This window comes from Lipotes vexillifer, unplaced genomic scaffold (genome assembly GCF_000442215.2).
Source record: "Lipotes vexillifer unplaced genomic scaffold, Lipotes_vexillifer_v1.1 scaffold469, whole genome shotgun sequence".
In the NCBI taxonomy this organism is placed as follows: Eukaryota; Metazoa; Chordata; class Mammalia; order Artiodactyla; family Lipotidae; genus Lipotes; species Lipotes vexillifer.
This window is the reverse complement of record NW_006788006.1, coordinates 3,172,068-3,184,428: the sequence shown is the minus strand read 5'-3', so window position 1 is coordinate 3,184,428 and position 12,361 is coordinate 3,172,068.

Below are 12,361 nucleotides of genomic sequence, written 5' to 3'. Positions count from 1 at the left end.
ACACATAAGTCTCTATAGCTACTGGAACAACTACTGATAGCCCTGTAAAGCTACAGGCAGTTATACTGGGTGTATCGCCCCGCAGAGCTACCCACGCCCAGCACGGGTGGGAACCGCCACACACACAGTCTGCCCAGGGATACACTGTCATACACTTAGGTATACATAGCTCAAATAGTGGCTGTTACAGAACATTGAAACACACTCGACGCTCACATACGCACACAGCCGCACAGAGACACGCATCGGCACCGCTATGCCACAGCTTCCAACAGCTGTGGAAAGAGCCCACGCAGCTACTTGCTGTCACCCTGGGGCACACCGTCGCAGCCTCCTGAGGGCTCCACACAGGGACCTGGGGTCTCACCGAACCACAGATGGCTCAGTCACACGCAACACACAGTCACACAACACAGATACATGCAGCACAAAGACACCACACAGACAAGAAGCTCCTGGGGTACCCAGGCCACACTCTGGGAGCTACCCTGCACTGCCCCACAGTCACACTTCCGTGTCAATTGTAGGTGCTGGGTGACTTGACTGACTGGGTCATTCCCACTGGCTCCGCCTCCCAGCCTGTGCTGCCAGCTGTAAATATTCCAACTTTAATAGCACCTTTGCAGGAGTCAGGGGTGCTGGCAGTGGGCACCCCATTCTCCCTCCTAGGGCCCTTCTTCTCCCCCCAGGAGGTATGCAGAGGTGGAGGCCGACACCGAGGCAAGGACACCCGCAGGGCAGGGGTGTCTGGGGTAGGGGCGGAGGCCAGTGTGCCAAGGTACCTGTGGGCAGTGTGCGCCGGACGTGCGTGGGCTAGGTGGCGGGAGGCCGTCCAGTTGTGACTCTATGTCTAGATGCTTCTGTGAACGTTTGCCATAGGTTATTTTTTCTTTCTTTTTACGACCACAAGTGTGTGTGTAAACACGCCGTTCCTGTGTGAGTGCACGTGTGCATCGTTGTGCGTGGGGGGTTGGCAGGCACCCAGTCACTGTCTGGGCAACTGTCCCTGGCTCTGCGACAGTGGTTATGTGTCCGCGGCGGCCGTACGGGGCCGAGTGGCGCCGCGTCAGGTTTTGTGCACTAGTGTGTGTGCCTCCCCGAGTGGGTGGATTGCTGGCCCCCTGGGACGTGTGTGGTGTGGCTGTGCGCTCACATTTCCTGTGTCGTGTGTTGTGTGTTGATCGGAGCGCCCCTCCCGCTGCCGGCAGACCCCCCATTATGCCTCCAACGGCCTCCCCCCCACCCAGGTCTTCTGCCGGGCGGGAAGTCTTGAACCGCTGCGGTTCCAGACAGGCGAAGAGGACGGGAAGGGCCAGGCCGGCCCCAGCCCCGCCTCCATCCCGAGGGGCCACGGCCGGGGGGGGGAGGGGGGGGCACGCCAACCCTTCCCACTTCCTGTCCAGCAGGTCGTCCCCTCCCCCAACTTCCTCGGCCGGGGGGGGGAGGGGGGGACACGCCAACCCTTCCCACTTCCTGTCCAGCAGGTCGTCCCCTCCCCCAACTTCCTCTCCCTTGGACCTCCCGGGCCCGGGCCGGCGCGGAGGAGGGGCCCGCGCTGCGCACTAATGGGGGCGCGGCAGGCCAGCTTCAGTAGGACGTCGAGATGGGGACTGCCCAATGCCCCGGGGGCCACCGGTGAACGTGGGCGTCAAGGACACCCTCATCGTAATACCCGTTCCCATCACCGCTCTCCAACAACTACTCCCGGCCAGGCACAGAGAGGGTGTGACTCACCCAAGCCACACAGTGCATTGGTGACAGCTGTGATTCCCACGGACGCTCCCACCACCACCCCAGGCACCCCCATTTATCTCCTAATGCTCTGTTGCTCCCCAGAATTCTGTGTGCCCTGGGCGGGTCCACGGCCCTCTCTGAGCTCCGGTTCCTTGAGTCGATGGGAGTCTTCATCCTCTCCACAAATATTTATTGAGTGCCTCCTGTGTGCCGGGCTCTGTGGACCCAGTCGGGACACGTTGCTACTGCTTGTGGAGCAGAGGGTCTGATGGGAAAGGCGGACAGTCAAAAGCTGGCGAACAGTAGGATAATTTCAGGGAGTCCCACGTGGTGGGCAGAGGGAGGGGACCCCGGTGAAGAGGACGGGGCGACCGCAGCGGCGGAAGGCGGAGGGAGGGAGGCTGGGAGGCGGAGGCGCCCGTGGCGGGGCTAGCTGCGGAGGGGGGAAGCGCGGCCGGCGGGAGAGACTAGCGCGGTTCTCATGGCAACAGGGACGGATCTCCAAAACACTGCCTCGGCGCCGGCGGAAAAGTCGGAGAAGAGCAAGCTCTAGGCCCCATGCGGCGTCCGGGGAGCTGAGCCGCGTGCACGACCAACCAGAACGCACGCCTTGCAAAAATATATATATATATATATATATATATATATATATATATATATATATATATATGTATATATGTATGTATATATATACATACATATATATATACACATATACATATATATATATATTTTTTTTTTAAATAAGGGGAGGGGGTGGATCCGAAAGATCTGGAAGAAGAATGTTCAGATTGTAGTCACGGCAAGTGCAAAGGCCCTGAGGTGGGCACACGGTTAAAGTGTTGGAGGCAGAGCGAGGAGGGCGGGGAGGGGGGGAAAGGAGGAAACGAGTCGGGCCATTCCTGGCGGGGACGGGTTGGGCTTTGTTTTAAAAGGAATAGGGAGCCACAGGAAGGTGTGTAGCCGCGAGGGGCGGGATCTGCGTCAGGATTTTAAGAAGCTCCATGGGGCTGCCAGGTAGATCGGGATGGCGTGGAGGAAGCAGGGAGGTTGACCCGGTAAGAGGCCCAGGAGGACCTGACAGACCCGGGAATTGATTTAGGAGCCGGTGTGGGGGCGGGGGACGGTAAGCAAGGAGCGCTAAGGGTTAAGGCTGGGCCCCAGACCTGCGGCTCCTTTGCCGGCTCCCGGTCGCCCCCGTGTGGCTGCCGGGGACTGCAGCCCTGAGCTGGGTCTCTGACTCTTGGGACCACCGACGCCCCCGAACCCCAGCCCCTTAACGTCTGGGTCGGTGCCTGGGAGAGTCCGAAGTTGGCTTGTAGGGTAGGGGGATTGCCTGCAGGAGGAGCCATCCCTCCCCTCACTCCCTTCCAACCCTTCCATTCTTCAGACCCACCTCTCGGCCTTTGCACTGGCCGTTCTTGCCTCCTGGAGCGCTCTTTTCTCTGGCTCTTGGCCTGGCCTGTTCTGGCCTCCTTCGACTTTTGGCCGCATTATTCCTTCTCCCCAGCTCGCCCTTCTCCCTCCTCCTCCGTCTCTCCCTCGCCCAACTCCTTGCCTTCCGTGGCCATCTCCTCCAGATTACTGGTTCTGCACTAGCCTTGGTTGGACTTGTCACTGTTATGATAAAATAATGCCTAAGTCATCTGTTGGCAGCCTCCGCCTCCCTCTGGATCTGCTCTCCCTGCAGACACAGCGGTAGGGGTCCATGAATATGTTGCTTGAGGCGTTGGGAAGGCTAGTTTGGGTTTTCCCGATGATGGTTTTTCCTCTCCATAGGAGGTGGAAGCAGCCCGTTAATGGGGAGGGGGGGGACGGGGGAAGGGAGGGATTCGGGGAGGGGCCAGGATCCAGGCTGGAGACCCCTGCAGCCCCTCCTCAGCCGTGCGTGGGAGGCGGCCACAGCTGGGAGCAGGGTCTGCGCCGTGAGACGTTTCCTTTCAGAAGCTGTAATTATGGGTAATTTTCTAACTGCAACACAAAAATTAAAACCCAAACAACACCGGGAGGGAAGAAGCCACAGCAGCTGGTGAGCACCGGCGCAGGCTGGGCTGCGGGTTCCAGCCTAGACCTGGTGGGAGGAGCCAGTAGCGGGGGAGGGGGTTGTGAAGGGACACAGGGCGGAGGGTCATTAAGACAGGCTGGACTCTTTGGACAGCCAGCAAACCCTTGTAGTCTCGGGTTTGCGAAATGGGGGTTATACCCCAAGGCTGATCACCTGGAGGCAGAACTCCCCGCTTGGAAGATCTGGACCTGGGTTTGAACCCTGGCGCTGTCGGTCCGGCTGTGTGGCCTTGAACCTCAGCCCCCAGGCTCTCAGGGTCTTGAGGAACTCAGGCGAGAGAAGGGACACAGGAGGACTGAGTGGAGGAGCCTCAGTCGAACCTACAGCTCACTCCCCCGTTCATCCTCCGTGAAGCTCAGCCTGAGCCAGTACACTGCCAGGCTTCCAGCACCTTCCATGGCTTCACAGCTCACAAATCAAGACTCCGCCCCTCCGCCCTGCACTTTCCAGAGTCAAACTAATCAGTAGGAATTGGTATGCCCAGCTCTGATCATCCCTTAAAATCCTCCCAGCAGCCTCCTGAGAGAGGCAGCATTTTTTTCTCCCCATGTTACAGAATGGGGAAACTGAGGCCCAGAGAAGCATGAAGGGAGATACATGGGCGACCCAGAGGCAGCACCCCACTCACTGGAGTGCCCCCAGCTCCCTGTCTGGGTCTGGGATACTCTGGGAGATTGGAGGCATTTTGTGGAGACCTCAAGGGGAGGGAGAAATGGGGGAGGGAGAAACCTATCGCAGCTACAGAGAAAGTTCTGCAGATAAATCTGAGGCTCCAAGCCGGGGAGCCACTCGCCCGGGGGGAACACATTAGAGAGTGGAGGCACCGGGTCCCACTTTGGGGTGCCCTGGCAACGCCCCTCCCTCACCACCTCTCTCTGGAGCTCCGCCTCTCTTCCTGTGGTGGATTTTCCATGGCAACCTAAAAAGTCCTAAGATCCCGGGGCGGTACAGGGGGAGGGGTCTTTTCTTCCCTTTTGGTGGGGGGCTTCCTCTGCTGAATAATAGCACTGGGGAGTGGATGCTCACTAAGCACCAGAAACTGGTCAGTTTTGTCCATGATCCTGTTGTCTGCACTCAGCTCATTCCCACCCCAAAGACTCTGCACAGGCTGTCCTCCCGGCCTTGGACACCCTTCCCCAGCCCTTCCCCATAGCCCGCCTCTCTTTGTCCTTCAGGCCTCAGAGAGGCCCTCCAACCATCTGGATCACATTGCCCTGTTGGGTTTTCCCGCAAATCTTATTTTTGCACGTTGATTGCCAATATCCCCATTAACCCATGAGTTCTGTGAGGGCAGGGCATTCTACCATTTTGTTCAGTGCTGTGTCCCTAGCACTTACAAGTCTTGGCACACAGGCGCTTAATAAATACCTGTTGCCGACCGAATGAGTTAAAAATTACCACTGTCCCCTCTGTTCTGGGGTCTGAGGCCTCCAGTGCCCTCCTTCAGGGGTCTCAGCCTGAGAGCGACACAGACCGTCTTGAACTCCCCCCATCCTCCCCGTGTTGGTCGGGATGGAGTTTGGGAGTCAGAGAAGTGGGAGGGACCAATTCTCTGCCTCTGCCAGAGCCACCAGAACCTGCAATCCCTAGTATGGACACACGAGGGCAGCAGAGATTCGCAAGTACAACTCCGGAGGGTCCCAGCGGGCCCCGCCTTAGCGCGCCTTTAGAGTGGGTCTTGAGACCCCAAGTTTCAGGCCTGGAATCTGGTACACCTCTGTTGACCTTGCCCATGCCCCCAAGTAGGCTTCCAAATATATATTTACATATGTATGTACTGAATTATTTCATGGCAAAAAGAAGAAAAATACAGAAAAAAATCACCCAGTTCTCCCATCCCCCCCAAAGTGTTCTCATTTTGAGCTCTTACCTGCACATGTTTTTTTCCTTTTTTGTCTGTTTTCTTTTTTTTCCCCCCTCGAGAGGTTTTCTTTGACGAACCCTCTTCAAAACTGCAAACCGCCCTTTCTCTCCAAATCCCCCAAATTCTTTTTAACTTTTCCTCTCCCCAGCCCTATTATTTCCTAACCTCCTTTAAATTTGCTAATTCACGGTTCATCGGATCTCCCCCAACCTCACACCCCTCCCCCAATTCACCTTTCTAAGGGTGAGAGTTTTGCTGCGCATCTGGTAGGTGCTCAGTAAATATTTCTGGAAGGAAGGAAATCTTACCAAAAGTAAAAAATAAATTAAATAAAACCTAGCAAATAAGCTAAATAACCTTCTTAGCCCCGCCACCCCCAGGCAGCCACTACCATGAAGTCAAGTCTAAACCTGCGCATCCAGGAGCGGCAGATGGTCATCGTGTGCCGTGCAATGGCTCTGCACACGCTTCTACGTAGATGCAGACAAATGAATCTTGTCTGAGCACAGTGTAGTCTAATGGTTAACCACACGGTTTGAGGGCTCACCCTCGGTTGCTGTAGAGCCTTGGGCAAGCTACTCAAACACACTGTGGCTCAGTTTCCCCGTCTGTGAAATGGGGGGGGGGTAATGACAGTTCCTACCTCAAGAAGCTATAGTGAAGATGACATCGCTTAATGCTACTTAAATAGCCAGTGCTTGGCTGCTGCTATTTATAATTACTTAAAATGTTTTAAAAATCTGACGGCTTATAATGTTTCTTTATATTCCTCCACCTATCTTAATTTGGGGCCCCCTGGAAGTAGACCGGAGATCGGAATTCAAGACAGTAATTATTTGGGAGGAAGCGCTGGTCCCGGTGAGAAGAGAGACGGGGACCTGCAGGGGGCGCCAACGAGCAGGCTCCACAAGGCTGGGTTCCCAGTGGGCCCTCAAGAAGCCCGCCAAGAGCAAGTGCCTCTGAGACGTGCTACCCGAGGGAGGAGGGAGGAGGAAGCCGAGGCGTTTCTAATTAACTCTCCTTCCGTCTGTGGTCAGGGCTGCTCCCAGGAGAGCCGTGTGGGCCAACAATGTGGCCTCCTGTGACCAGAGCAACCTCAGCAAAGAAATGCCAGTCTGGCAGGTGGAGGGTGCTTGCTGACCTCAGCTGCCCTGGTGCCACATTTTGTTTGCCCACCCCTCTCCTAAAGGCATTCTTTGGCTTCTAAAATGTTACTGTAACCAACGAAGCCATGTGACCTCAAATAAGGTCTTTCCATTACATTAAAAATCAAGCTTTACCTTCTGAATTCGATTTTTGTGCATGATGGACCATTTACACCTCCCCCACCCTTAGGACACTCAGCTGGTGTATTAGTCACACACGGCCCGGTACCAGGCACATGCTAACGTTCATATCCGTCTCCCAGCCCTTCACGGCCACTTGCACGGTGGTTTTTACTGTTCTCATTTTACAAAGGAGGAAGCAGAGGGACGTCCCTGGTGGTCCAGTGGTTAAGACTTCGCCTTCCAATGCAGGGGGTGAGGGTTCGATCCCTGGTGGGAGAGCTAAGATCCCACATGCCTCCCAGCCAAAAAACCGAAACCTAAAACAGAAGCAATATTGTAACACATTCAATAAAGACTTTAAAAATTGTCCACATCAAAAAAAAAAAAAACTTAAAAAAAAAATTGGGGCTTCCCTGGTGGCACAGTGGTTACAAATCCACCTGCCAATGCAGGGGACACAGGTTTGAGCCCTGGTCCAGGAAGATCCCACATGCCGCGGAGCAACTAAGCCCGTGCGCAACAACTACTGAGCCTGTGCTCTAGAGTCCGCGAGCCACAACTATGGAGCCTGCGGACCACAATTACTGAAGCCCGGGCACCTAGAGCCCATGCTCGGCAACAAGAGAAGCCACCACAATGAGAAGCACACGCACCGCAAGGAAGCGTAGCCCCCGCTCGCCACAACTAGAGAAAACCCGTGTGCAGCAACAAAGACCAATTGCAGCCAAAAATAAATACATAAATAAATAAATTTATTTAAAAAATTACAAAGGAAGAAGTGGAGGAACAGAGAGTTTAAGGTACTGGCCCCAGGTCACACAGCAGTGAAGTGGTTCAGTGCACTGTTTGCTGATTTAATGCATGGAGGTCTGCAGTTGCTGGAGTCTGCTCACATTCCAGGTTTGCCCCTAAGTTGCTTGGCCACCTTAGCCCAGCCCTTGGGCATCATAACTGCCTGTGGTCCTGACCAGCCAGATCCAGAGCTCCTCAGAGGCCTCAAGATCCCCAGGCCCTGTAAAGGGCTTCTACTGTGGCTTGGGCTGCCTAGCAACCTGCCCTAGACCCTCCCTGGGGTGAGACTGGATTCTAAGAGTAGCTAGACCAGAGCCAGGGGATGGGGGTGTCGGTAGTTCAAAGGCTGTCACAGGGAGAATGGAGACGGCAGGAAGGGGCTGAGGCCGGAGATTTAGAGGCCTCACCCTGGGGAAGCTCGGAGGTGGAGAGGGGTTGATTCCAGATAAGTGTGAGAGCCTCGGGACAGAACTGGAGGTGGATGTGTGGAGGGGAAACCCTTGGCCCCTCTCCAGCTCCCCAGACTAGGGGCTCCTGGGGACACACTGAGGCCTCACTCAGCACAGGGTGCGTACTGGGGATCAGAGGGTGTTGGGCAAATGTGGCAAAACTGTGGGACCACAAGTTGTTGGCCCTGAGGCTGGGTTACCCCAGGGTACTCCCCGCATCTCTGTCTTTGTCTTTGGGAGTGGTCTCTGAATTTCTTCTAGGTATCTCTGGGGTCTTGGGGATGTCTGAGTTTTTCTGGGTTTCTCTGGGGTTTCTGAAGGTCTCTAGGTGTCTCTGAGGCTCTACAGAGGTCTCTGTGCTGACAGGTTGGCCCTGCCTGGGACTCATATGGGCAGAAGGGGGAGTATGAAGGTGAGCCCTCTGGAAGCTTCTGGTTCCTCTCAGCCAGGCTGAGGGCCAGTGTAGCCCCTCTTCCCACAGCCTAGCCATGGTCTGCCAGGGCTGCAGCAGGAAGGCCCAGGCCCCAGGCTCCCCCAGACCCACCACCAGAACCCACTGTCTCAGGCCCCAAGCCGGCTTGTCCCACGCCCACACAGCCCACCCCAAGCCTGAGTGTCTGGCCCTTTAGTTCCTCATTTCCTTCACTTCATTTCCTCATTTCCTCCTATTCTAAGAGGCCTCAGTGTTGGAATCCACCCACACCCAGGCCCGCCAGCTGGTGCCCCTCTGACCCTCTCATCCTAAAAGCCTGAGTTCTTGTGTGTGCTTGTTGGCTGATTTCAATGTTTGGATTGAACGTGTTGACTGTGATTTGTATTCACATGATATGATAGGATTCTAAAGAAAAAAAGATAAAAACATACATGGGGAGCTTCTCCCTCCCATCCATCTGCCACTAAGAGGTAACCCCAGGGTATTTGTTTTTCCTGTTTCATCAAAAGTTTCTATAGGGGGGCTTCCCTGGTGGCGTAGTGGTTAAGAATCCACCTGCCAACGCAGGGGACATGGGTTCGAGCCCTGGTCCGGGAAGATCCCACATACCACGGAGCAAGTAAGGCCGTGTGCCACAACTACTGAAGCCCGTGCACCTAGAGCCAGTGCTCTGCGACAAGAGAAGTCTGCACACCACAATGAGAAGTAGCCGCCGCTCGCTGCAACTTGAGAAAGCCAGTACGCAGCAACGAAGACCCAACGCAGTCAAAAATAAATAGATTAAAAAAAAAAGTTTCTGTAGGAAGTTGCTTTTTTTCCCCCCCGCAAGTTAACATATTCATTTGAAGACATCTGCTCTCACCCAGGCCCACTCTCGCCCCAGGGCCTTTACACAGGCTGTTCCACTCCCTGCATGCCCTTCCCCCACCTCCTTACTCAATAAGCCCCCTTATCCTTTGCAATAAACCCTCCCTTGATCATCCCATTAAAAAGTTGCCACCCTCCCTGCTTGCTTCCCAACTTTACTTACTCTGCCACCTGTTACATATTTTTAAATTAATTAATTAATTAATTTTTGGCTGCGTTGGGTCTTTGTTGCTGCGTGTGGGCTTTCTCTAGTTGTGGCGAGAGGGGGCTACTCTTCATTGCGGTGCATGGGCTTCTCACTGCGGTGGCTTCTCTTGTTGCAGAGCAGGGGCTCTAGGTGCACAGGCTTCAGTAGCTGTGGCATGTGGGCTCAGTAGTTGCAGCTCGTGGGCTCTCGAGCGTAGGCTCAGTAGTTGTGGCGCATGGGCTTAGTTGCTCCGTGGCATGTGGGATCTTCCCGGACCAGGGATTGAACCTGTGTCCCCTGCATTGGCAGGCGGGTTCTTAACCACTGCGTCACCAGGGAAGTCCCATATTTTCTAGATAGATTCCACATGTTTCCAGCCTCCCCGACTACTACAAGAACTCCACGGGGATTGGGAGTTTGTCTGTTTTGTTCATGGCTGTATCTGCAGTTCCTAGACCAGTGCCTGGCACACAGTAGGAGCTTAATAATGGTTTGTGGAGGAAATGAATGAGTCTTTCCTTATTGTTTCATAGAGATCTATAATTTCATTTTCATGACTCTGTAGCACCTCCCAGGATAGATGAGCTGTTATTGATCTAACCAATCCCTTAGGTGGTTTCCAATTTTTGTTTTCATAAAACAAACAATGCTGCAATGAATCATCCTGTAGCTCCTCTGTCATCTTTTTGCCTTAAAAACATTTTTTTTTAATTGAATATCTTGTAAGTTTCAGGTGACTTTTTTTAAAATTGTGCAAAGGACACTTAACAAAAAATTTACCACTTTAGCCACTTTAAAGTGAACAATTCAGTGATTTTTAGTACATTCACAGTGTGTGCAACCATCATTCCTATCTAGTTCCAGAACATTTTTATTACCTCAAAAGGAAACCCCGTCCCCATTAGCAGTCACTCTCCATAACCTCCTCCCCAGCCCCTGATAATCACTAATCTACTATCTGTCTCTGTGGATTTGCCTGTTCTGGACACTTTATATTAATGAAATCATACACTATGTAGTCTTTTGTGTCTGGCTTTGTTCACTCAGCATAATGTTTTTGAGGTTCATCCACACGTAGTGTGTATCAGAGCTTCATTCCTTTTTATGGCCAAATAATATTCACTGTATGGATGGACCACATTTAGTTTATCCACTCATCAGTTCCTGCCCCTGTCATTTTGTAAACATGAAAATATTCAGGAGTCCCAGAAGTGGGATGCTGGATCAGTGGGCATGTGCATTCATAATTCCCGTGACAGGATGCCTTACATCGGGCTGCACTACAGATGCTCCCCCAGCAATGTGTGGGGTTGCCTGTTTCCCCACAGCCTGGCCAGCACAGGGTGTCATCACACTTTTGAATTTTTGCCCATCTGATAGATGGAATCAAACAGTATCTCAGAGTTGCTGTGATCTGCTGTTTTTTACTAGGAGTGAGTATCTTTGGGTTGTTGAAGAACAAATTGCAGCCCTTCCCCAAAGTCTCAGTTCAAGACCTTTGACCATTCGTCTGAGTTTGGAGATGGAAAAGGGGCAGAGTCTGAGGAGAGGGGAAAGTGTGGGGGAGTAGACTCCAGCCTCCCAGAGTCCAGGAAAGACTCTTGACATTTATCCCATTTTACAGCTGTGGAAACTGAGGTACCATTTTACAGATGTGGAAACTGAGGTACAGAACAGTTAAGGTCAAGCAGTGATCCAGGGGCTGGAAAGGATTTGAACCTGGTCTGCCTGAAGCCCAGACCCCAGTGAGGTTGAGACTCTCTGCCAGCCTACCTGTACCCATTCCCTCCTCAATCTCTCTTGTGTCACTATCCCTCAGGTCTGACTCAGCTCTCCCTCTCCCTCTGGGACTCCGGGCTCCTCCAGACCCCAGACTCACTCCAGAAGAATCTTTTGACACAGTGCCCCTCCCCTGCTCACACACCTGCTTGGCCCTGGGAATAAAGCCCCACTCCTCCGCCTGGCTTTGGAGGCCTGTGCTGCCTCCCCAACCTGCCCATGTCACCAGTTCCTCCATTTAGTCTGTCCCTTCCAGCCACTCCTAACCACGCTGTCCCAGCCGGCCATGCTTTCTCAAGCTGCAGGACCTTTACTCCTGCTGTGCCTTCTGCCGGGAATCTGCAATGCATTCATTTCTGCCTTCCACTGCAACTCATCCTCCAAGCCCCAGACTCAACATCCCCTCCCGCAGGGAGCCCTCCTCACATCCCCCCTGCAGCATGGAGGCATGGTTTGTACGTGAGGAGAGCTCTGAGCTTGTGGGAGAGGCTAGGAGCTTGGAAAGTCAAAGGCCGTTTGCCAAGGAATCCTTGGCAAACTCCTACTCATGTGTTGAAACCCCAATTCTAATGTCTCCTCTCCAGGAAAGCTTCCAGTACCCTGTCCCTCACTCTGGCCTTGACCTGACTCCATCAGACTTGGGGTGCCTGTGTCCGGTTCTGTCTTTTTCCGAGACTGGTTGCTCCTGAAGAAAGTGGACAGGACTGAGTCTCTTGGGGGCTCAGCATGGGTGACGTTTGTTGAACGAATAAATGAATGCATGGGTTGGGAGTCAACTGAGCTGAGACCAGGAAGTGAGTTGATGAGGTAGCAGTTAGTTGGGGTGTTACTGGGGGACATGTAGTCACTGGGTTCCAGCAAGAAGGAAGCAGGCTGCCCCTGCCCTTCCCCTAAGAATCCTGGTCCTTGAGGCCTTTCAGCGG